We start from the raw sequence: 26,873 nt of genomic DNA, 5'->3' as shown, positions 1-26,873 counted from the left end.
ATACTGTGTTGTATGCAGAAAAGGTGAACCGGAGGTGTACGAGGGGGCAGCGGGTGAAGTGGAAAGAAGCACAACCACATGTAGAAACAGCTGCAAGACAAGCAGACAGGCCATAGTGTAGAACACAATCCCACAAACATATGAATATGGAAATGTGCGAGACAAATGCATAGATATGTCACCGTTACATACCCACAGATGGGTCCTGATGGAACTGGCCATAACAAACGCAACACACCTGGATGCATAATGGACTACCCAACATACCCTCCACACCACACAACCTGCCTCCATACCAGAACGTCCACCAAATCCAGCCGTACTTGGTCCACTGGTTTGTTGCAGACACAGCGACACACAGTGACCCCTACGCATATGTAGTAGGTATTGTCCCCCTAGGCAGTGTCAGGATTGCAAACCATGTATCCCCTGCATGTAAAACCCCCTGCATGTTTTCGTAAAGCCACAAATATCTTCGTTATCTGACTTGTTTTGGTCTTGTCCAATTTTTGGGATATCCCTCATGGAATAACCAACCTGTGTAAATAGTAGAATGGGTATAACGACACGATGTCCAATACTGTAGATATCTGGACACAAGTCAGAATGTGCAGTGGAGGTCCATGACACTGTCCAGCCCTAAGTGGGCATGCATAACCTACTACCCAGGATAAAACACCTTCCTGTGATGCACGTGCCCAGACACAAATAGGAGGGCGAATATAATGCACACATTTGAATAGTGGCAAACGGCATGAGGGTGAGAAAGACACTGATGTAAACAGGTCAACCCTGATCAAGTGTGAGGGACACTGACTGTGTGCAGGCGTGACTCACCATATCTGTCAACCTGTGTGAGCAAGATATCTGGACAGAGCCATGAATACAAGTGAGACAAAGGTCCAAAAACAGGGACAATCTGTAAAGATAGCTCTTAGAAACATAGCCATATAATAGAATAACAGTTTGCACACTGGCATTAATGTCCAGAGTATGAAGTCTGAAACCCAACTGTCTGTCAGCACGTTCCGACTGCAGTCTTTAATGCTGAGCTACTGCTGTGCCAGAACACAACAGCGTATTACAGAGGTCTGTACCATACCACTCAACTGTCCAGATATTTGCAGAATGACTAGGGTTACCACCTGTCCCACTTTGCGAGTAACAGTCCCTCTGTAGACAGTTGTGTCCTGTGAAAAAAAATCAAGACATAGCAAATGTCCTGAGATTTTAGGACAAAGTTATTTCCTAAGTTTCTTTAATAGTTGCATAAAACAGTTATTTTATATATGAAACTTCTATATGTTATGTGAAGTAGCATAAGCAATTCAAATGTTACTAGAATAAGCTATTATTTGTGCAAAAAAGGTTAAGTTCTGTACTATGCACGGCTGTAGGTATGTTTTGTCCTGGAAAATCTGACATTTCTACAGAACATGTCCCACTTTGGGCATTTGAAAAGGTGGCAACCCTAAGAATGACCAGAGGTTTGCCTCATATTGTTGTTGTGTGCCTCCGACAATCTGCACCAGTCTGGTAAATAGCTGAGGATTGGCATCACTAAACAATGAGAAATATGCTGAGTTTAAGACTCCACATCCTTCAGAAAAGTCATGGTAATGCAAAACCGAGTATTCTATCAATGTTCTAAGCTTGTAAGAGCAATCGTTAAAATGTGTTCCTAATTGCCCCCCCATCGTGTAAGTTTTCAACAGATTTTCAACAGAGGTTGAGAGGTATGGTCCATGCATATTTACAGTAACAACCCTTCACATTTGTGTAATGTACAACTGCATACCTGTAGTCACTTCATGTCCAAAATAATAATCCCCGTGTGACTGTATACAGGTAATAGTCAAATGTGAATGGGAACACGCCTCACCGTGGAGTATGGACTGTAACAACCCAACCCATAATATGTATTGCCAACAGAATAAGCTGCTGACAGGTGCCCAAACTCCTGTGTCTATAAACACAGGTGAAACTTCATAATAGGGAGAAACTCCCTGTCCATATGCTTCGTCTGACATTTGAACTCGGCCAGGGAAGTTCCGTTCACCAGGTGGACAAGCCTAAACCCAGATCACTGCATGCACACCCTGACAATCAAAGACCTGTATGTGCCAGGACTATATGCCTTGGTGTTCTGCATATTCTCAGAGTGATTAACAATGCAGCTGGGGTCCACAGCAATAGGCAACAGGGAATGTGTTATATGTAGTACCACGTTTTTCCCAGCAGGAAAATGGATTCCTGCGTGGTACATGAAGCGGTGAGGCGTATGTTGATGTAGCTAAGTATTATGGGTATGCATATCAATGAGGGAGAACACCAATAGAATAGTGTTTCCGGCATCCGGCCAATGTGAATGCAGTCCCAGTTGACCTATGACCACTGCACATATAACATGAAAGTGTAATGAATGCGTTCGTGCTGTACACACATTTAAATATGTAAAGGTGAATGTGTGTTTCGCAGCAGTCTGTAAACCGGAATACAGATATGTAACTGTTACGGTCAAAATTATGAAAGTCCACGTAAGCACAGATATCTATGAAACATATGTAACCCACAATAAGGATATGCAAGTGCGCCTGCACGTGTGTAATCCGCTCATAGCATAGCAAATGAATGCTGGTTTCTCCACGTTCTATGTACATGGCTCATACCTGTTAACCTCATAAAGTACGAAACTGGACAAAGCCATGAAAACAACTGGTACAAATAGGGGCAATCCCCAGATATTGCCTTAACAAACATAGAAAGTGGATAGAATAACAGGTGTGTCACTAGCATGGATTCTCTGAAGGGTATGAAGTCGTAACCTGAAATGTTTATCATTATTTACCAATATCAGTCTTTAATGATATGCCACTAAATTGCCAGATAGACACAAGGTTATGAAAAATGGACCAAAGATAAGAGGCAAACAGCTGTACATGCAGCAAAAATCTGTACAGTTGAAAGGTATGATATGGATACTGACTATAATATGAATATGCATTTAATGCTTAATGATGACACAACATATGCTAGAATGAAGTTATATGATGTCAACAGGATAATTAAAAATGTACATGATGTATTATATGATCTGCTCATTTGTAGACAAATCAGTGAAGAAATGTATAATTACTTGGTTATAGATAATCCCACTGTACCAATCATAAAGGGATTACCGAAAATCCACAAGAACCAACATCCCATTCCACTCAGACCCATTGTTTCAGGGGACAATTGGGTCACTGCTAACATTTCTTCTTTCATAGAATTTTTACTCAGACCTGTAGTAGATTCCTTTACTACTATTTTAAAGGATACATACCAATTACTTGATTATTTATCTGAGATGCACCTAGCTCCACATGAACATGAATACCTTTTAATTACCTTAGATGTGAAAAACCTTTTTACATCTATCCCCAATGATTTAGGTATTGAAGCGTTGAGAGAAATATTATTAGAAGAAACATCATTTACAAATGATAGACAGTTGCTAATAGGCCAATTACTGGATTTAGTTCTAAATAATAATGCATTTATGTTTTTGAATAACTATTATCTACAGAAATTGGGGGTGGCAATGGGCACCCCTTGCGCCAACACCTATTCTAATTTGGTTGTTTTAGATTGGGAGCGGAGATGCCTGTTTACCCACCCCTTGTTTTCTAAGATAAAGGTCTATAAATGTTTTGTGGATGACATTTTTATCGTTTGGGAAGGTACTGAGAATGATTTCAAGGACTTTTTAGCTTATTTAGAAACCACATCTACCTTCCTTCAGTTCACCATGGAATGTTCTCATGATTTAATAAATTTTTTAGACGTAACATTAAGCATCACAGAACATGGCCTTATCACATCAACACTCTATAGGAAACCAACTTGGAGGAACACCCTTCTCACCTTTGATAGCATGCATCCTAGATACATTTTTCCTGGTATCATTAAAAGTCAATTTATCAGATTGACCAGGCTTTGTAAGGATATTCCTAAATTACATTTTGAAGCAGATCGCTTAGAACTACTTTTTAAAGAAAGAGGATATGACCCAAGTCTAGTTAGTAATATTAAAAACAGCATTGTAGATAGCACACAGATAGAAAATAAACCTGTTAGCAACAGAAAAAGGGTAGATATAAATAGACAGACAAAATTTGTAGCTGTAACTCTAAACTATACAAGTATTACTAATGATATTAAAAAGATTTTTTACAATAATTGGAAAGTCCTAATTATGGATCCATTTGTCAGGCAAGTCGTGGGAGTAAAACCCCATTTCATGTTCAGAAATAGCCTGAATCTTAAACGGCTATTGTGCAATGATAATTGCTATATCCACCCAGTACCATTATCTGTTAGTCATAAGACTGGTACTTTTCCTTGCCACAACTGCAATAGGTGCAAGTTTATTTCTAATATGCCTGAATTTCATCACCCTACTATGAATTACATCTTTCGACCAAGGTTTTTTGCTAATTGCTGCACAAAGAACCTTATTTATCTTGCAACATGCAAGAAATGCCAAGCCTTTTATGTCGGACTTACTAAAAGATGTTTGAAGGATAGGATATATGGCCATTTATATGATATACAGAGAAAAAATGAATTGAATGCCTTGGCGAAACACATATTAGAATATCCTTCACACCATTTTGACTTTAGAGTGTTAGAAATAATTGTAGATAATAAAAGAGGTGGTGATAACATACTGCTTTTAAATAATAAAGAACTGAAATGGATTCTGAGATTGGCTGCTCATATACCCCCTGGCATTAACAGCCATATTTCTATCAAGCCCGTTTTGGAAGCTAGATAAGGCTTAAATATTAAACATTATTCCATTCCTTAACCTAGTATTCCTAGTATTCCTTTATCATTTAAGTGTGTTCTATATATAAACACAATTATTATATACGCTTAAAGTTAAACAACTGTACATTTTTGCACCATTAATATTCATCTATCTTTTCATAACTAATTTATTCCTAACATTCTATTTTATATTGTATAAGCTCATATATGCATTTTTATATTGAGTCTATAATTTTAAATGCAATTTTATATGTATTCTTAAATACATCTCAAATACATTTTCACAAATATATATTTTATATTTTATTTTTTATATTTAATTAGTTTAGATTACACTTTTTATCCTTGTGCTTCTGGTCATGTATTTAATTAGTTTATATCTTAAATGCCTTCATATGATGTTGTTTTATAGTTAGATAGAGACATCTATACACCATATATCTCATATCATATTAGTTTGATATTATAAAGCATGTATAATTGTAAACAACATATGAATTGACCAGTATCTATTCACATATTTATATATATATTTATTTATATACCCTATTTATACATTTGTTTATTTATTCACCTATCCACCTATTTACATTTATATTCATATTAGTATTTATACATATTTATACACATATACATGTGCATCTATGCGTTTATTATTATTACTATAAAACATCTGCATTTTTACTTAAAATGTTATAAATTATAGAATTTTATTAATAAACATTATACATCTTCACACAGAACATATAATGTTTTACTTATTTATTCATTCATCTATTTATTTGATAAGTATTTTGTCTTAATTGCGTTTATATACGTTCATATTATTAAGGAAATAACAAATGACACAGTACTGTCTGATTTTGAATGATACTGCTTAAATCTAAGGTCTTTTGAAAATGTCTGATCATGTTATTCTGTCTAATTGATTAATTGTTTTAATTAATCAATTATTTATTTTAATTTTGGCGCCTTTTTACTATCATTCATTATATAAACTGAAGTTTTAAATGTTAATGTATCGTCTGATGAAGCGTAGTAGTTGCTACGCGAAAGCGCTTACATTTAAATAAATGTTCTTTTTTTGTTGAATTTATCCTGGTCTACGCTCAAGTTTATACTGAAAATTGATGCTCTACTCAATTTTATCTTGCTGACATTGGGCTGTTTGTTGAATACTTCAGCTGCTTCCAACTCTTTTGTGGTGAGAGAACCTGGTTTTTACTGCTGTGATATATATATATATATATATATATATATATATATATATATATACACATATATCCACAGACTTAAACCAAAGCAAATTATGAAATGAGGAATGTACAGACATATGTATATATGTACATATATATATCTATACACACACGATACATGAATAGATATATATATATATATATATATATATATATATACAACAAACATATGTCCCTGTACATATAACACATGTACATAAATAGGTCACGGTATAGCTATTATGGATAGACAGACAGACATGCATGAAAGGTGAATACACTGCTGCTTTCCAAACCAATGCCCAGAAAGTACCAGTGTGACAGGGCCTACAAGTTCTACACGTTAAACATGAATATAGATGTCCTTTGCAGGACCCCAAAAATTGATCCTGTATGAAGTGCGAACCATCATCGATGCAAAACATGTCACAGCTGCAACTATGATATAGCTGTACATGCAAGAGTAGCAGGTGCAAGGGTAATAACACATGGGTCGATAGAATGTATGATGTACGACCTGATGTCCGGAGAGTGGGGAGTGCTCAGAAGTGTCCTCATACTTTATTATCACTCACATTAAACATGTATAATGGGTACTGTGGAGGGATGTCAGGTATGGGAATCATGGGTATGCAGAAATGGGCCTAGGTGTTGGTTGGCACAGATCTATTAGGTACGCCCCATGGGAGTGATCAATATACCTATGTGGGTATAGCACACGCCTATATTCTCCAAAAAGGTGCAACCCATCTACTGGATATTGTGTAAACCATTGGGGGAAGACGTAGGGACCTATATCAGTGTCATGTAGGTGATTATCATGGATGGACATGCGTACGACCAAGATGGTAACCATACCTGCCAAACTTTCAGAATAATACAGCTGGACTAAGGCATAGTACATAAAATACAAATAGGGACTATATTAAATATACCCCAGACAAAGTCAGAACATTGATAGAATAATGGCGAAGTCAGGAATACGAATGTTATGAGAGCTAGTAATCATGAAATAGAAATGTCAAGTCATTATCACCTAACCGCACAGTCCATCATGGCTTGCCAGCAATCTACCAGAAATGCACATTATTATGACAAATGTAACAGAATCATAAGTTAAACCTCGGGGTTTATACCCATAATGTGTACAGGTGAGAGGTATGAAGGCAACCCGTCCTAAATAAATGTACAGAACTAGTGATACTAGGTGGACAGGTGAAAAGAAAGACGTCAGGACAAATGACAAAACATGTACATGTCAAAAGCATGTATTTCTACAAATCTGAATGACAACGTATGGCCTGTGAAAGTCAATGTGGAAGGTTAATAGACTCAAAAGACATGTGTCCCTCAGGGTGTCATGCAGTGTCACCGATACAGTGTCCAGTCCCACATACTCGTATGTGAGCTCTGCCACTGATGGAAAGCGCAAATACCGGCGTACACATAAGGTACATGACAGAATAATTAGTGTGGATAAGCACCTGTTGGCCTGTGTGAGGAATATAACCCTCTGGGTGGGTGTGTCCTGCAATAGGAATGTAATGGCATCTGGCCTGTGATGGCGCCATGTATTGTGTGTATTGGTATAAGACAATTGATATACTGTATCAGAAACATACCTCGCAACTGTACAGAGTCTCGCAGAATGTGCAGATGTATGCCTCATATGTTTGGTGTGTTCCTCTTACAATCTGTACCTGTCTGGCAAATACCTGAGAACTGAAGTCATTAAATAATGACAAACTTTTGAGTTTAAGACCCCAAATCCCCCAGAAAAGTCATACTAATGCAAAACCCATTATACTGTCAACTATCTACATTTGTACGAGCAATATTTAAAATCTTCCCTATTTGTCCCCCCATCATGTTAGGCTTTGTACAGATGTTTTGCTTTAGGAGGTTGAGAGGTATAATCAGAAACAGATACATGTCTGAGAAAACAGCATTATCGACTGCAAGATAACTCAGAAGGTATGAAAAGCGTTGCAGTAGGAAGTTCTGTATTGGCCGCAGGTATGTGCTGACATGTCAAATGAAACAGCAGTCTACATGAAGTACCTATAGGGCTGTCACCTTTACCAATGATGACAGTGGGACATACCCACAGCCATGCATACACCACAAATAGACATAGCACACAGCAAAGCCTAGGCCATGATACACAAAGCCTCCAGCGTGTATGGATTGAGTGAGAGTACAGCAAGGAAAGATGACTGCCAGGCTATTCAGCAAACACCCGCAGGCGCGTGCATGACCGCCTGTAACATGTACATTGCATGGACAATGTTGTGATTTGCAACATACCCCATTTGTATGTGAAAGCTATGTAAATTATATAATTACGAGATACATGAAACAGTAAGCCATCCGTGCAAGAGCAGAGTTATGTGCAGAAATGTACCCTGATGTTAGGCGACTAACGTTCTGCACGTTGCTAAACGGAGCAATGACAGCTGCAAATACAGTATGAATACAGTCGAAGAAACATGCCAATGTCCAAGTCCAAGGCCAGTGGCAGCTTTGCCCATTGGATATCAATAAAACAGTAGTTGTCCTTCCCCGATCTCCGGTGTGGAAGTGTAGCGCAGCACCACGAGAATGCGCTGCGCTTCAAAACAAGTCAAATATGTATAATATACATACAAAATGTAGGTTTAGTTAGATGTTAGCACACCATGCAGATGAATGTCAAGCTGGAGACAACATGGCCACTGCGTACTGGTTGTTATGTGTGGAAGCGCTCTGTCAGAGCATTTGTAGGCAATGTGATGCAAGTGAGGCTGAGGACAGTGAATCACAACATGTCATGCCATATGGGCCAAGCCTCTACAGTGTAGTGTAGGTTAAGGGGACTATTAGAGTAGAAGATAGGTGACAACATGAGTGTGTATGTATAAAACACTGTAATCTCACCGGAGCAGTGTCACATGTTTGCTGTCAGTACTCAGTGGAAGAGGCGTGTTATGAGCTATCCTAGAGAACGTCAGGAGACTGACGGTGTATGCCATGGATACCACCGATGTGACCTGCAAACCTGCCCACAGTGTGTCTGCACCCGTGTGTGCCAGTAAGCCTGAGTAAGCATGTGTGCACACATGTTAGCCAGTGTGCGTGTGTGGAGGAATGAGAAAACTAGTGTACGAATGGTGAAGCCGGTGTAATGTCGTGTATGCCAGTGTATGCGTTTGTAAGCATGTATACATGTGTACAACACACATCACACACATACTGCACACTCAGACACACATGCTGCCAATACTACACACATCAGTGAAATGGCACATAAATGGAGAATACATCATCAGAATTAACAGTACTGTAAACTATGCTACAGTGATGGTAATAGCTGCAATGCATCATGCCTGCTGATATACACCTGGAAGTAACACACTGTGTGTTAACAGCATGCTAAGATCAATACAGTGGAATAAAGCCACCATGTGCATCAGCACCAGGTTAGTCTGATCCTGCATCAATGTTACACATCACAGGTGGTGGCACAGGTGACATCATATGCACAGGGTGTGGTGTTACATTTCCAAAGCTGTCATTGAGCCATCCAATGTACATGTAGGTGTGTGTGTGAGGGACAATGGTTATTGCATGGCCCAATGGTGATGCAATTGGTTTGTGTATGTGATAGCCATAGCTGTTTGTGGTAAGTGTGTGTGTCTGCATATACACAGGTACAGCATGTGTCAGCCATATACAGGAGGTTGTGGGACAGTCACAGACCGTACCTGCCAGGCTGTAGAGATCGTCATTACTGGCCATGGACACCCCTCCATGCATCCAACACAACCCAGTCCTACAGTCCTGGGATCTGTACCACAACCTGTGGATAAATGTGTGTCTGTAATGTTAACCTGAGTTGCATAGAATTGTCAGTTACTACATATGGATATGAGCCATACTCACACTCCAATGTAATAACCACTGCTGACTGTTGCCGAGATGTACATACAACCATTCAAAGGTGCTGTACTAACATTGTTTCCAATGCCCGTGCAATACCCAGCAACACAATAACCATTCACTACACAAGTATAACCCACGATCACTACAGCACACAGTATGTGCACTATCACAGAGCCATAGCAGATGTACATACATCCAAGGTGCTCACGTACAGATAATGCAGCACATTCAAGAGTGATAATCCCAACATACATATCTATATACAATATACATATATATATATATATATATATATATATATATATATATATATATATATATATATATATATATATATATATAGAGATATATATATATATATATATATATATATATATATCTATATATATATGTAGATAGATACACACACACACACACACACACACAATACACGTGGCAGGGTTGGGAGCAGAACACAAACGTAACCACTGTACCACACGACAGCATTATGCATTTACAGAACGCGCTACCGTGATTAGTAGATCACAGGATTCACACAGGCATACATCTAGCCTGCAGACAGCAGCATCAAAGGCAAAGACGTTGCACGGATGTTATGGAGAGTGAATACTGTAAAAGCAATGTACTGTTGTCATGCAGCTGGAAACACAGACACACACTTGGCAGGATTGGGATTCAAACATACACCTAACTACCATATCACACTACAGCATGATGCATTTACAGAACGCGGTACTGAGATTACTAAACACAGCAGTCCCAGAGACAGACATCTAGCTGCACGTCATCATCCGCAAAGGCAAAGATGTTGGTAGGAAATTTCTGTGGTGTGAGGCATCTAAAAGCAAGACTGAGTCCCCAGGCAGATGGGAGCATGCGCGTAAACACACACACACACACACACACACACACACACACACACACACACACACACTTGGCAGGGCTGGGAGTCCAACATACACCTAACTACCCTATCAAACTACACCATGACGCATTTACAGAACGTGCTACCGAGATTACTAAACACAGCATTCCCAGAGGCAGACATCTAGGTGCATGTCATCATCCGCAAAGGCAAAGACATTGGTAGGAAATTTCTGTGGTGTGAGGTGTCTAAAAGCAAGACTGAGTCCCCAGGCAGATGGGAGCATGCGCGCAAACACACACACACACACACACACACACACACACACACACACACACACACACACACACACACACACTTGGCAGGGCTAGGAGTTGAACATACACCTAACTACCCTATCACACTACAGCATGACGCATTTACAGAATGCACTACCAAAATTACTAAACACAGCAGTCCCAGAGGCAGACATCGAGCTGTGTGTCATCATCCGCAAAGGCAAAGATGTCGGTAGGAAATTTCTGTAGTCTGAAGCATCTAAAAGCAAGACTGAGTCCCCAGGCGGATGGGAGCATGCACGCAAACACACACACACACACACACACACACACACACACACACACACACACACACTTGGCAGGGCTGCGAGTCGAACATACACCTAACTACCCTATCACACTACAGCATGACGCATTTACAGAAAGTGCTACTGAGATTACTTAACACAGTCGTCCCAGAGGCATACTTCTAGGCGCATGTCATCATCTGCACTGACAAGGACGGTGACAGGGATTGTATAGAGAGTGATCAGTCTGAAAGCATACAGACATATTACTGTCCCACGGTAGACGTAGACAAACACATGGCAGTGGCGTGATCGGGGCAACGTAAGATTTACAGAGCACCACAACAACAAGACATAGACATGGGATGTGCCACAGACAGTACACCCTTCAAGATAGTCGACCAGTGTGTACTCGGTAGGCATCCATCGTGATGTTGAAAATGGACATCTGTTGCCTGGATGACCACCATGGCTATACAGGATGTCAACGGTCATGCCCATGCACAGAGGGACATCACCGATACAAGGTGTCACTGGGCATGGCCACATGCTTAGTAATACACGTCCATTCGAACTGTACTGTGTGTCGATCTACACAACAGCGTACTGGGCATGCTCACACACTTAGCAGTTGCAAAGGGCCGTCTTGCATGCAGATGTAGTCTCAACATGCAAGGGCTCAGTTTGGACTGTCATATGTGTCCATCTACACAACAGCGTACTGGGCATGCTCACACACTTAGCAGTTGCAAAGGGCCGTCTTGCATGCAGACGGAGTCTCAACACACAAGGGCTCAGTTTGGACTGTCATGTGTGTCCATCTACACAACAGCATACTGGGCATGCTCACACTTAGCAGTTGCAAAGGGCCATCTTGCATGCAGATGGAGTCTAAACACGGAAGGGAACAGTAAGGTATAACTGTCCCCACACTCAGAGTGGTCACACACATGCAGTGACCAGTACACAGCTGCCATCACAGCTGTCACAGGTGCAGATCACAGATGTACACACCGCAGTCTACACTGTAGCCCTCGAGACATCACCATGTCATTGCTGCAGCAATACACAGCCATACATTACCACAACACCGTGTGACACATGACCAGTGGACTGTACAGAGGTCTACAGCAACTGTGCAGAGTACACATGTACTGACAGGGTTCCAACAGGTGTTATGCATTGCAATTATACCACTATACATGACCAGGTCAGCTCAAGACATACCAGGGGCCCCGGGTCTTACACAGCTGTGACAGATGAGTGTTGCTGTACACCAACGAACACACATGTTTGGATATGTCAAACATGTGATTGTAGTGTATGTGTGTATGGACCACACACACAACACATATGTACATAGCTAAGCCTTTGCTATCCCCCATGCAGAACAGTGGCCTAAGCAATCATACGCACGTAAATAGAAGGTGGGTCCATGTCTGTTGAATGCTCACAGTACAGGAGGTAGCAATGTTGACGGGGGACACATTCCCCTGTAGTAGTCACCCATGACACTCATGATATCATACCACAGTCCACGTGTTATGTATGTCAACACACATGTCCACCAATAGCAATGCATACAAACATGGCTACAGGAGACACATGTAGGACCAATTCACATGTACAATCTGTACTGTGCATGCAACAACCATGCATGTGCAGTGGCCGATGTCCGTAACACAGCTATGCCTAACTACAACATGCAGTCACAATGCAGCCCCATCATTGACACCTGTATATGGTGACATACAGACAGTACGGTTGGTTGTACATCACGTATGGATGGATGTGTGTACATAAAGTGGTGATCCACCTGTGTAGATGTAAGTGTGCCAGGGATGGCTCACAGGTGTATCACACGCCATCCTACCATGCCATGTGCAAACAGTACGCTATGTCACTGTTACTTGACGGTGATGACATAACGCATACACAGCGGTCAGGTGTTACCAACTGTATGTCACATGACACCTGTATCACTGACATCCTCCCGTGTGCATATAGCCACACAATTGCCAGACATAGCATTGGTACACATCCTGCGGACATTACCGCTGCATTTCTATCAAACGGCTCATCATATGGCAGGTGTATCATTCCCAGCACTGCCATGTGTGTCTGCTTGTGTGACCACACATGCCACATATGGTGGGGACTATGTCCCAGTTGTAACACATCCCTGTACACCATTGTAGAGATCTTTGCATACTGTAGTGTGGAAAGCATGACGTCGGCAGGTGTGGTGCATCACACACATCGGCTATCTGTACACACATATCTGGTCACCACAGTGTGTGTGTGTGTGTGTGTGTGTGTGTGTGTGTGTGTGTGTGTGTGTGTGTGTATGTATGTATTTATGGCTGTCTGGTGCTTGGTGTGAGGATGTATGCTACCATACTGTGGAAACAGGATCACTAACCCCTCATGGTGATGCAGTCTACTACCCTGTTGATGCCATCGGTCCCAGCCGTACTGGCTACCTGTGCATGTCCCTTCTTTATGCCACGTCATGTGGGTGCAAAGTACTGCAAGGTTGATGACCACATAGGCAAGAGTCCACACCTCAACACTATGGGGTGTGCATTATAGTGCTGTAGACCCCGTGAATGTGACCATGTTCCTGTACTGTGACAGGGTATTACTGCTACACAGTGTGGCCTCATGCTATCAGGTGGCCTCTAATGTCATCATTGGCCAGACCACTGTGTACAACCCCTGCACCATGTCAACATACCTGTAATGTTTCCCGGTATGTATGTCGCATCTTTGTCCGCTGTAGCCTGTTCAACTGACCACATGCTTCAGGTGCAGTATATATGCGGATATCTGTGTCATGTTTGGACATCTGTGTCATGTTCGACTTTCCAACAGTCAGGTTGAGGGTACGTTTAGCATGCTGATATTGCCATACGTGCCTGTGAGTACTCCACAGTTACACATGGGGGACTGCAAACACTGCTACCTGTAGGCACATGCCAGTACACCATAGGAGGGAACCAGGGCATCATTACTAACATGCTGTTACTGTTGTAACCGAGACACATACTGTGAACATATCACAATGCATGCTGCACCTGGACTACATGGTATGACTGGTGCATGTCGACAGTACACCACTGATGTCACATACACATCTCTCAGTATTCACACACGTCCAATGCAACATACACATCCCTCAATATTCATGCACAAGTAATGTTAGATACACCTCTCACATCTCTCAGTATTCACACACGACCAATACAACGTACACATCCCTCAATATGCATACACAAGTAATGTTAGATAAACCTCTCACTATGCTGTTCACCCTGTGCATCAGACCATTTGAGCATATCCCTGCACCGATGGTGTGGATGACAGGGATGTGGCACAGGCTTCATCATATGCACAGGGTGATACTGTTTGCCAGGGGCATAGGCTGCACCAATGGATGACATCATGTGTGCGAGTAAGGGCCGGTGATTTGAATGGACATGTCTGTTCCATATGCATGTGGGTGTTGTGGAGCCTTACAGTTGTCTTTGCTGTGTGCGTGTATGTGTGCCCACAGTTCTGTCATTTGTGAGGCCTACACAAGGGTATTATGGACAGCTCCAGATTGTACAGACCAGGTTGTACAGCTCACTGTGACCGGACACGGCCACGTGTCCTGTGCCTGCCAGGGGTTGCACGGGCACTACCAGGCAGAGGTACAGAATGGCGACTGTCCAATGACACATGACCACTGGAACCGTGTCCCCGCCAGGAACGTCCAGGGCTATGTCCACGTGGCCTGCTGTGACCTGGTGTGGACAGCGCAGCACCAGCTGCACTGCTACTGCTACCAGCACTATGGGAGTGGCCATGTGAGGTGGCATGCTCACGTTGACCTGTACTAGGTTGTGTAGCTGGCCTACCTCCATGTGTCCTACGCCTCACCCCTACCAGATGTTCTAGCACAGACAGCTCATGCTCGCAGATTGCCATGCCACGGTCGAGGATTCTGACCATGTCACCCAATCGCCTGTCCAGAACATCAGCAAGCTACTGTTGAGCACCTGCCAATGCTTGGATGTTGTTGTTTAGGCTACTGATAGCAGCCCTCTGCAGCCCCTGCCCTTCTCTGTTCTGCCGTTCGGCATGTGCCTGTGCCACCATTACAGTCTGGAACATGCGTCTGGTGATCCCAGCTGCTGCGCTATGTCCTGCAGGTGCATGTCTGCCAGTGGTCTTCCTACAAGCAGCACCAGCCACATGCCTGTGTGGCACATCTGCAGTCAGTATACTGCCACCATGGTGTGGAGACACACCTTCTGTAGCCACCACACATTCCTGTTCAATGCTAACAAACGCTGACTGTCCATCCTCTATGGCCACTGTAGATGCGGTATGTGTTGGCAGCTGAACTGTGTGCGGGGAAGAGGGGGACATAGCTGGGATGGCAACCGTTGGCACAGATTCTGCCCCTGACATCCCTGCCTGTACCTCGTGCATATGTTCATCACTGCTAGCATCTGTGGGGACACTATCAGATGGACTGCAGGAGGGTAACACACCTACATCACCTGTGAATGCAAAGAAAGACTCTAAATTACAATAGACACACGCACACTGACACACACACACACACACACACACACACACACACACACACACACACACACACACACACACACACACACACACACACACACACACACACACACACACACACACACACTGACACACACACACACTGACACACACAGACACACCATGCATGTGAGATGACAGATGGCATGCAGCATGCTTGTGATACAGCTGACAGCATGCAGCTCAGACATCAATAGTGTTTGTAAGCATACCCCCTGGAATGCACACTATAGGAGGCAGGTGTCATATCATTATCCATCAATTCACACAATCATGGTAGTATGCATGCATCCCCATGATACACCATGTGGACCAGAACAGGATAACAGTACACATGGCTGACGTGACCTTGACATGTAATCTGCGACATGTGCATTAACATGCATGCATGCATGCCTGACACAATGGTGTCCAAACACATGTACAGCATTGTACTGGGTATCACATTGCGGTGTTGTCCATATGCCCTACAGATAGAATGCATGTTGAGCAAATGTGCATGGGCATGGTAGGGGACTGTGAGCCATCTACATTGCTGTACAGTGTGATGTACAGGCACTGTGCCATTGCCTGGCATCATGAGGCATCTATATTGCTAAACAGTGCATGTTATGTACGCATTGCATATCCAGAACTGCATGCATACCCATGACATACCTGTGGATTGTGACCTACGATGCTGAGGTGTATACACACCCAACCATGCTATCTCATGTGACACGTCACTGGAGGACATACAGATGACACCCCTGCATGATGACTACAGAGTGTTAGCTGCCTGGAAACCATGTCCACACATAGCGGACCTGTCACGTTACCATTTCACACATGACATTGATGTACCACACACACAAGGTGCACAGCTAACAGTGATGTCCTACGGTGGTAGGGGAAAAGTACAGTATCTGTGTTCTGGTGTCACTGTCTGTGGAATCTGTGAAGGTGACTACCATCATGCTATGACACAGACATCATGTTCAACACATCTTATGAGGTACACGTCACTGACACCTCCACTAGCTGTGCACAGGCATTTAGGATGTACAGCGTACCACATCACCTGTACAATTGGTCTAGTATGGCTGTAATTGGACCATGTGTGGACAAAGTGGGACAGGGTGTATCCACATCCCATCTTCTGTGTGGCTACGTGTCTCTGGCCATCCCCCATGGCCATGTGTGCACATGTGTTGGTCATGTATGTGATGGCCGTCTATCACACATGTCTGTGTTGTCCCATATGACATGCACCCATAGATGTTGGATATGTCACCATCCACAGGGCTATGCAAACAACAGGTGTATGTGTGGTATGTGGGGTATGGGTTATGGGAAATTGTGACAATATTGCAACCAAAATGCTACATGTCTCAGACATGTCGGATGGAACATCACAATGTGTGAAACCATTGCAAGGGCATATATCACAATGGTGACTCCTGTGGTCTGCCCATATCACTGCTCCCTGTGTGGTACTGGTTTGTGTACCACACATTTTGTTCCACTGTATAGTACATATGCCTCCATTGTAGAACACCTCCACCATTGTATGCACAGCTGGACACACATGTAGCAATGACAAATACTGTAGTTTCATGTCTGTGTATCATTTCAGTTGTATATATTGCACATGAGTGGCCTGTGTGGATGATGGGTGATGCGACCTGTATATCCATGTATTAACTGGCCACATGGTGAATAGATCTATGCTTTGACATGCCTGATACCGATGACAGTCTCACCTGCAACGGACTCTTGTCTGTGCGGCATGCCAGAGGTAGCTGTATAGGGTGACACAGCAGTATGAACATTATCCATGACTATATGACAGCCACAGGGTGCACAGTGCAGGTTAACACATTGGCCTGTGCAATAGCATATAGTCAGCACATGTGTGCATACCATACCTCTCAACCTCTTAGAACAATAAATGTGGACAAAGCCTACTATGATGGGGGACATATAGGGACAGCTGTGACATATTGCTCTTACTAACTTAGAAATTTGCTAGTCTAATAGGTTTGCATGCACATGGGTTTTACCCGGAATGTGCAGTCGTAAACACAAATGTATGTCATCATTTAATGACTCCATTCCTCAGCTATTTGCCAGAAAGGGACAGATATTAAGGGGAACACATCGACAATATGAGGCAGACATCTGGACATCCTGCAAATACCTGTACAGTTCAGAGATATGGTGCATACACAGGGTAGCATAAAGCATGTGTGTCCACATACCTTGCATATGTTGTTACATTACATCATGTACACTGACACATGCACGTACGTGGGATATACTGGCTATATGTTCAGTACTGACTTACCAGGCAACTCCACGATGGCAGCTAGTGTTTGTGGGGGCTGTTCTGAGCATGTTCCCAGACTGGCCAGTAGCTCCTCTGTTTGTGAGAGTGGAGGCTGGGTTGGTGGCCCACCACCTGTTCCACCTTGTTCCCTGGCGATTGCAGTGGCATGCTGTTTTGCATGACATATCAGGTCCGTGCAGTGTCTGCACACCTGATGGTTGGTGCGGTTGTGGCCGCCCACTTCGTTGACCCTCTTGCGAAGATCCTGCCACAGGTCATCCTGCTGCTGTGCTTGCTGTGGCACATGGCTAAATAACACCTCATATTTCTCATGGAGGTACGGGATTACAACATCATCCTCCTGTTGGCTGTATGCTGGTAGGCGTGTACGCGGCATTATCTGTAAGACATGATGAAGGTGACAGGTCACATTTACAGACATGTACAGTGATACTGCTGCACATACATTTCTTGTACATCTGCACAGTTATCTTTGCAAATCAACATGACACTAACACGACTGGCATGTATGTGTCACACACATGTAACACCCAGTATGCATTGGATATCATCCCCATATATGTGTGTCACCTCATTAGTGTTCCTACTGCATGTGACATCTGTCTCCATGTGGGCATGTCTGTTTGCCTGCACTGGTGTTCTTGTCTATCTACTCATGTCTGATCTATCCACGGTAATGCTGTTGACCTTGATGCTGTGGATATGTCACATATCAACACAGACACAGTCTTACTGGACTTGGGCAGTGACAATGCACCAAGTACACATGGAAACCTGTACATGCATCTGTTTTGCCATAGACATCTACACTGCACTGTACAGCTGTTCAACATCCTGTCACGGATCACCTGTGTTGCCCATGTGATAGAAATGGGACAATGGCTAGTCGGACGTCATTCGCAGGTAAGGTTATCGGCTATAACATGTACGGCCTGGGTTTCCTAGCTGTATCCAACACCCATTACACCACTGCGAGGGGCATCAGTGGCACATTACTGATCCAGATAGATGATACTACATCTGCCATATGGCCATCACGCCATGTATGACAGGGATGATATGTGCAGCTATGTGGAAAGGGCTGCATGGTATGGTGGGAGTATGTCACAGGTATGGCACAGGGATCTGTCCAACATGTGGCCATCCTAGTCGTAGGACGGTGGTTGTCCATGACGTATGTCTTTCAGATCAGGCTATGGACATGTAGCATGTCTAACAGCATAGTGTGGCATATGTCTGTATGCAAGGTGGATAGCATGCTGCATACTGGAGGTGAGTGTTGTGGAGGCTGGTATCGGCCATCCACGCATGGGCCCTACCCCTGGAGGGTGATGTGTATTCCAATATTGGTCACACGGGTGCTGTGTATGCCTGTCCAATGATCTCCGTGCTCATGGATACCACCCTGTCATGTCATGGGTACCTCGGATGACTACCTAAAGGGCCAGGGAGACGTCTCCAGCTGAGGGAGGTGTACTACACTACACCATCCCTAACACAGTGTCCATACTGTTGACCACAGCCTAGGTGTTTCTTAATGGGTACGGGGGTATTCCCCTAGTGGTGTCATTGCTGATATCATCCACCAGAATGTGCACATATGTCACACACATCACACACACAGCCCATTCTGTATGTTGTTCGCAACACTGTGACAACTATTGCCCATAGGTTATGGCCATTCACATACACAGATGGCTGACATTTGTCTGCGTGGTATGGGCTACAATGCGGGTGGGGTACAACACATTAACCCTGGTTTACTGTAGCTGACACCGTGTGATATGCACATGTCACTGTAGCACCTTTAATAGTTGTGAGTCTGTCAACAGGCCACTAGTAGAACACTCCTGTGACATACAAAGGCATCTGTAGCTGAACATCCGTACTGTCTTGTACATCTGTACTGCTAACATCTACATTGATAATGGTTCATGGACTTGCAGACCATACCTGGCAGTGTTCTGATGTGGTGCCACCAATCATGACTGTTGTCAACACTTGTGGGTTGATATTATCCAACACCCTATCTGTAATGTATGGGCATGCTCGGCACTTGTTCAGAGCTTCTTGGCATGTTATGAGCTACTGCTTAGTTTAGCACCCATTTCACACCAGTCCTCACAGGTACACTGTCTGTCCATACATTTCCAGCTTGATAACTGTACAACAGCTGTCGTACACACATCACTCACATACCTCGTGAGACATGGTGGTTTATACGGTGTGCCCACCTGGCATGTACCACTTATATACAGGCATGTCCAACTGGCACATACCAGTGCTATTGCCTGACACTATGATGACTATGTTATACATGTGGCAATAGAGCTATTCTCATGTGCACAGTCAATGCACACCTCCCAACATACAACAGTACAGCCTGTGGGGGATGCACATATGCAGCCCTGCTGGGGGTTATACTGTCACCAACCCTGACTGCTCCTGACAGTCATGTGGGGATGTGCAACATTGGCAACGCACCCCACACATCACATAGTCCCACATGATCCCCACCACAGGCCACACATGCGGAGACACCTTGTACAGTACCCAGCCATACTCTGTGTGGGCACCAACGACAGCCCACATCACCAAACACAACCACACCAACCTATAGCCCACAGACACGTGTGCCCATCACATACAGCCAATAGGGTGTCATAACATACACAACACACCTGTCTCAGGTGACTGTTGGCAGTCACACTGCTGTTCCACTCAGCAGGCTACACAAGGCGATAGTCACTTACATCCTGCTGTCAAGTAACTGGTTCTGCAACATAACCTATGCACACATGCCACAAGTCAGCAGGTACGATGTGACTCATCTTCCATGTTTGTGTGACTGAAGTTGTATCTCAGGGCACAGATTACATGTGCAGGGACATGCAATAGCCCACCAGTGTTGTAGCCCTGATGGTGTGGTCCAAGCCCTGGGAAGCATTTTGCGGTCATCTGGACCTGTTACCACTGTACTACGAATGACTGTGTCACTCCCAGCAGTTGTCCATGCTTCTGCTGTCATTCCACAGGCGTCTAGTATGCGTCCACTTTGACAGACCCGGTCAAACAACATGATGCTGTGGCACAATTGACCTGCACCTGTCAGCCCTGGGAGTATGGATCACATGTTGGACTCTTGCTGCTTTTATGCTGCCTGTCTTGCACAGTGTCCAATAACAGTCACCACCAGAACGGGAACTGGCTAGCGAAGCATGTGGTCATGTCACACAATGCTTGACATCATCCTCTGTGATGCACGCAGGCAAGGCACACCTGATACTGCACCACTTCAATATCTCTGCAGTGACTGGGACCTGCCTCTTGGCTCTGCAGAGCACACCTGCAATGACTGGTTATAGACAGACCATACCTCTCAGGCACGTACCTGGACTGGTGCACCCATGGCTGAGGTGTCCCCATATTCCACTATGTTGTACACACATCCCGGCTGGTTACTTAGCACAATGCATCACAGGTGCTCCACGTGCATATAACTGTGTCCGGAACTACTGCTGCTACTAATGTGAGACTGACAGTAACCCACACTTAACTGTGATAGCCGCACATGTACTGACACATAGCCTCTACCTGCATGACACTTGGTATAAACATCACCTTTGCAGTACACCATCCACCCACTGGTTATCACATAGGTGTTAGTCCCCTACATACATGTCGCATTGTACATGTTTGTAAGACACATGTATGTCACACACACGCCTGTGAGTACCACATTGCCACTGTGGCGTGGATATCCTTCTACGTGTCCACACATGTCTGTACTGGGTGTGTAGCTGGTACATAGGCACCCATTGTACCTCTGAACACCAGACTTATACACACATCCATGGGTACAACACCCCACTTAGGGTGTACTTTACACAACAGCTTTACATAACTCAACATTAAAACGCCATGGCGTTTATTGAGCTACAACTGTTAAAGTTTGCGGCTTATGTACAGACATCACGTCTGTATACATTTGCGGACTACATACTCAGGGGTGACCTCTGCTGCAAAGACAGGGCCCATGTCTGCAAATATGTTTATGGATATACTCCGCATACACGACATACACAATAGCCACTATGAGCATGATGCTCATGGATATGTGCACACACGCAACAGTGTGTGGCATGTGCTTGGGGGTTGCATTCCCAGACCAGGACATGATTCCTATGTACATCACGCATGGACAGTCAGTAGCAGTGTTCTTGTGATACCTCGCTTGGTGGATGGTGGACACATGTATGCCAGGGATCACTGCAGTGGCTGTACTGTGCAGAGATGCAGGTTACACATGGCTCTTCTGTTCACAGGACACTACCCTAGAGAGGTGCCACTGGTGTGCACACTGTAGTTGTTGTTACACATAGACTTGCCAGACTGCATGGTACCCCACTATGAACCTGTGGAGCTATTACATGTCCTTTGTGCATGGTTACTGGTATAGCCCTTCCAGTTAGATTGGCTGTCATGCTATTACAATGTCCTGTGACTACTGGCCATATATATACTGTTATTGTACATGCCAATCATGTTCATGTTTGTCTGTCACATCTCTTCTGCTATTCTAGTATGGGAGTAATGTATGCATCCTTTGCAAATGCACAGAGTGGATTACATATTATTTATTTCATCATAACTGTTTATACATATATTAATTACATACTACTCACATCACTATATGATACCTTTGTTATGCATCAAATGCCTGTTCTCCTGTGTAGCATATCTGACATATCAATCTACTGTACTATACATTACACATGTTTTACATGGTATCCCATAATTCAAAGCATACTTGCACAGAGGGTCCACCTTAGACATGTCATTGACATTATATGCCCATACACATGTGTACTGTTACAGTATATCTACATATACTATCCCCTGCTATGGCACGTACTTATTGGACATACCCTGCCACTGACGGTGGCTCGTATGACATTGTTCTGTTTAAAGCCATCATGTTGCATCCCTTGTGGTGTCTGTGCTGTTTACCGTGTGGCCCACTACTGGACACACATCTTCTACAAGCATTAGTATGATCAGCAAGACATCACTACATAAATACCATTCCCCACTTTATGCATGGCGGACACTTTTAATTACTGCAAACCAGGCTACACTGACATAGCATAATACAGAACATACTATACATACAGTTAGCGTTCTACAGACCTTGATATCGTTCTGGTGTTTTGTCTCTATCTCGCTCTTCTGTATCACTCTTTCAACTGTTTAATGGTATGAGCATACAGTTTGCATATCTGGCAAGTCATCCTTATATACGTCTATACCTGCAACATGTTGGTTGCTACCATCAATTGGTGGTCCGGTGTGACTAATTACGTGCACTTCAGCTGTGCAGCTACTCCATTCATCAATTACATGGCAACAGTGGGGTATAATTGAATTCTCCACTTGGGTGTTGGCCATTTGTCCTGCCTTTGGGGAGACAGCCTGTATTGTGTTTTGTTGTGTGTAATTGCAACTGCTATGTGTAGAGCCAAGTCTATTTTGGAGTCATGTCCCCCGTGGATTGTGTGTGATGGCTTGAGTATGTGGTTCTACCTGTGACTGTACCTGTCATCCCACCCATCTGATAAAGGACTATTGCAAACACCTGTAACATCGCCGTTTGTTCCGTTATATGACGGATACAATTTTGCATGGCACCTTTAAATGTGTCTCTCACAAGGTATGTTAATAGTTCAGCATATGTAATTGACTAACTAGATGTTTGGACTGTGGTTACGGTCTGTATTGCTATTGTTTCCAGTGTGGGGGATGTAGGCGGGTGTACGTAGCATATACGGTTTTGTGGGGCTTGCATTTCTACGTAGTCCATATATATGTGTGTGGGCCCCTTCCCTAATTACAGTGCTATCACTTAATAGACTTCTGTTACGGGAATTTACTTTGGGCTGTTGTTAATTGGTTTCTATATGGTATGCAGGTGAGGTTGATACTTCCATACTTCCGGATGTAAGGCGATATGTGCAGGGATATTTGTAAATGACCACTATCCCGTGTATGTCTGTCCCAGATATTTGCAGTCATTGCAGTAGTGTTGGTGTCAGACCCTCTGTCACATGGCTTGCCACCTTTTCATATGGCCATAGTTGGACATTTGCAGGTCACACAGTGGTGTTTACAGGCTGACATATGGCCACGGTCAGTACACAGGATAGCACATACTTTTATCCTCATTACATACCAATTGTTCTTGGTCCTTCACTACTTATCGGTTTGCATGTAACATTTCCGTTTCTTACATACAGGCATGAGTATATCCTGCAACTATTGCATATTATTTGGGACATACTAATGTCCTAAACTGTCGGACAGCTGCCCTTTGTAATGTTTCATGTCAGGACACACCTACCCAGGGGGGGCTGCCCCTCCCAATGTGGGACAGGTGTTTACCGCATGCCTACGGCTAGCTATAACCACACCTACTGTAATCATCTACCTCCGAGTTGCCACCTATAGACACACAATGCGGACACACACACACTTTAGTCACACGGGAACACACATGGCACCCTCAAAACACACATACACAGGCTACATCACTCACAACCACAGTTCTACACGGTACCTATGTGGACCGCACCGCCGCCAGTGGTGACTACATGTCCTTACTATCATCATATTGCTCGTGGTTCTACTGTTCCAGTACTGTTTTCTTTCTGTCTTTCAGCCTCCTGGTTACACGTGTCAGTATGTGACACGTTCCATAGTTGGCGGTATCCTGTTTATTTGTACCTCAAAGGTGTTTTGAATGTCATCGACCTATCTATATATTTGCAGATGTCAGTGACCCCTTGTATATCGACATATATCACACTATCGCCCTTTCTATCTGTATTATATATGTGTAGATATATATATATATATATATATATATATATATATATATATATATATATATATATATATATATATATACATATACATATACATATCTCGGACAGGGGTGGTGACAGGCATGCTACGCCTTTCATTGTGTGTTTGTCAGTGTATACTGTGTTTCCTGGACTCTGCACGTTTGTGTCTGAACCTGTCACATTATACACCTGCCATTGGTTAAGATTACCTCCCATCCCACTTTGCGAGAGACAGTCCCTCTTTGTGCAGTTGTGTCCTGCAAAATATTTGTGAATATAGCAAATGTCCTGCGACTTTGGGACAAACATATTCCCTATAGTTTATGTCATAGTTGCATAACACACTTATTCTGTATCTGACCCACCTACATGTTACAGGACACGGAACACGTACCTGCAACCATTACTAGAATAAGCTTTTTATCTATGCAAAACACTGACGTTCTGGTTTTCGTACTGGCCTGGTGTATGTGTCGTCCTGCAGACATCTGGCATATGTCCCACATTGGTCATTTGAACTGTGGCAACCCTACCGTATGTACATCTTGCCTAGCAATAGTGTTGGGTGATTGTATACATGACTGCCTGTTCCACTCCTGGCAGTGGTCATTTTACCCTTCAGAGCAGGCACTATTTGTTCAGGGGTGACTAATGCTGGTATCAGCTGTTCTGTACATCATTAACCATGATCTGCGCAGTGGTCGGTGAGGCTTAGACCTGTTTCACGCATATCCGTATAGTCGTATTTAAACATCGCTTACCAGCTGTGGGCAACGCTTATTCCTGCTAATGTGTGCTGCACATATTCTGATGACCTGCATCCGGAATGCATTACCCATGCCGTCGGGATTACGTTACATCCCTTGTGGGACGTGGGACCGGGAACATGCACGACAGTCACTGCATGTACCACTTGGACATCTGGGGGTTGTACACGAATTATGCCATTTTGTATTTGCAGTACACTACAGCAGTTACTCCACACTACACTCACATGGATAACTCCATTAGTTTACAAATTGATGGGTCCAGTTAATGGTATGTCCATGTGATGTTTACTGGCTGTACTCCGGCATTGGGTATGTATATCACAATTAGCTACACCCGATAATTTGCTACACCTTCATACGACCGTGGATGCAGCATGCCGGGGTGACAAATGCCTGTCATGGGTACATCCCCTGCCTTGACACAAAATCCATGATTATATTTTGTGGATCCCCTCAGTAAAGTGGCGGGTAATCCATGATGACTGTGTGTAGGACAGTGCTTACACACATGTGCTCCCGCGATTGCCTCTGCTCCAGTAAGTGACAGTTGCTTACTCGATGTTGTGGCGACGGGAGTCACTGTTTGCCCCGTTTGGTGTTTTGCCTCTGACAATCAGGCGTCTACCTACCAATGTACCTGAGAACCTATACACACAGCACTGACAGATGCTGATAGGTGCATCTACTGTTCAGGTGTTGACATTTCCGTGTTCCAATGGCTGTTGCGTTTACAATGTTTGAGGGCTGCCTATGTAGGATTCCACAGTGGGCCACCTATACATCACAATTTACAGGTAGTCGTGTTTGTGTGCCAACCATGTTACTGTGTGTGCAGGTGGGGAGGGGTGTCAGTC

This window comes from Protopterus annectens, chromosome 11.part0 (genome assembly GCF_019279795.1).
Source record: "Protopterus annectens isolate FY-2018-M chromosome 11.part0, PAN1.0, whole genome shotgun sequence".
NCBI classification, from domain to species: domain Eukaryota; kingdom Metazoa; phylum Chordata; order Ceratodontiformes; family Protopteridae; genus Protopterus; species Protopterus annectens.
This window is presented reverse-complemented; position numbering follows the sequence as displayed.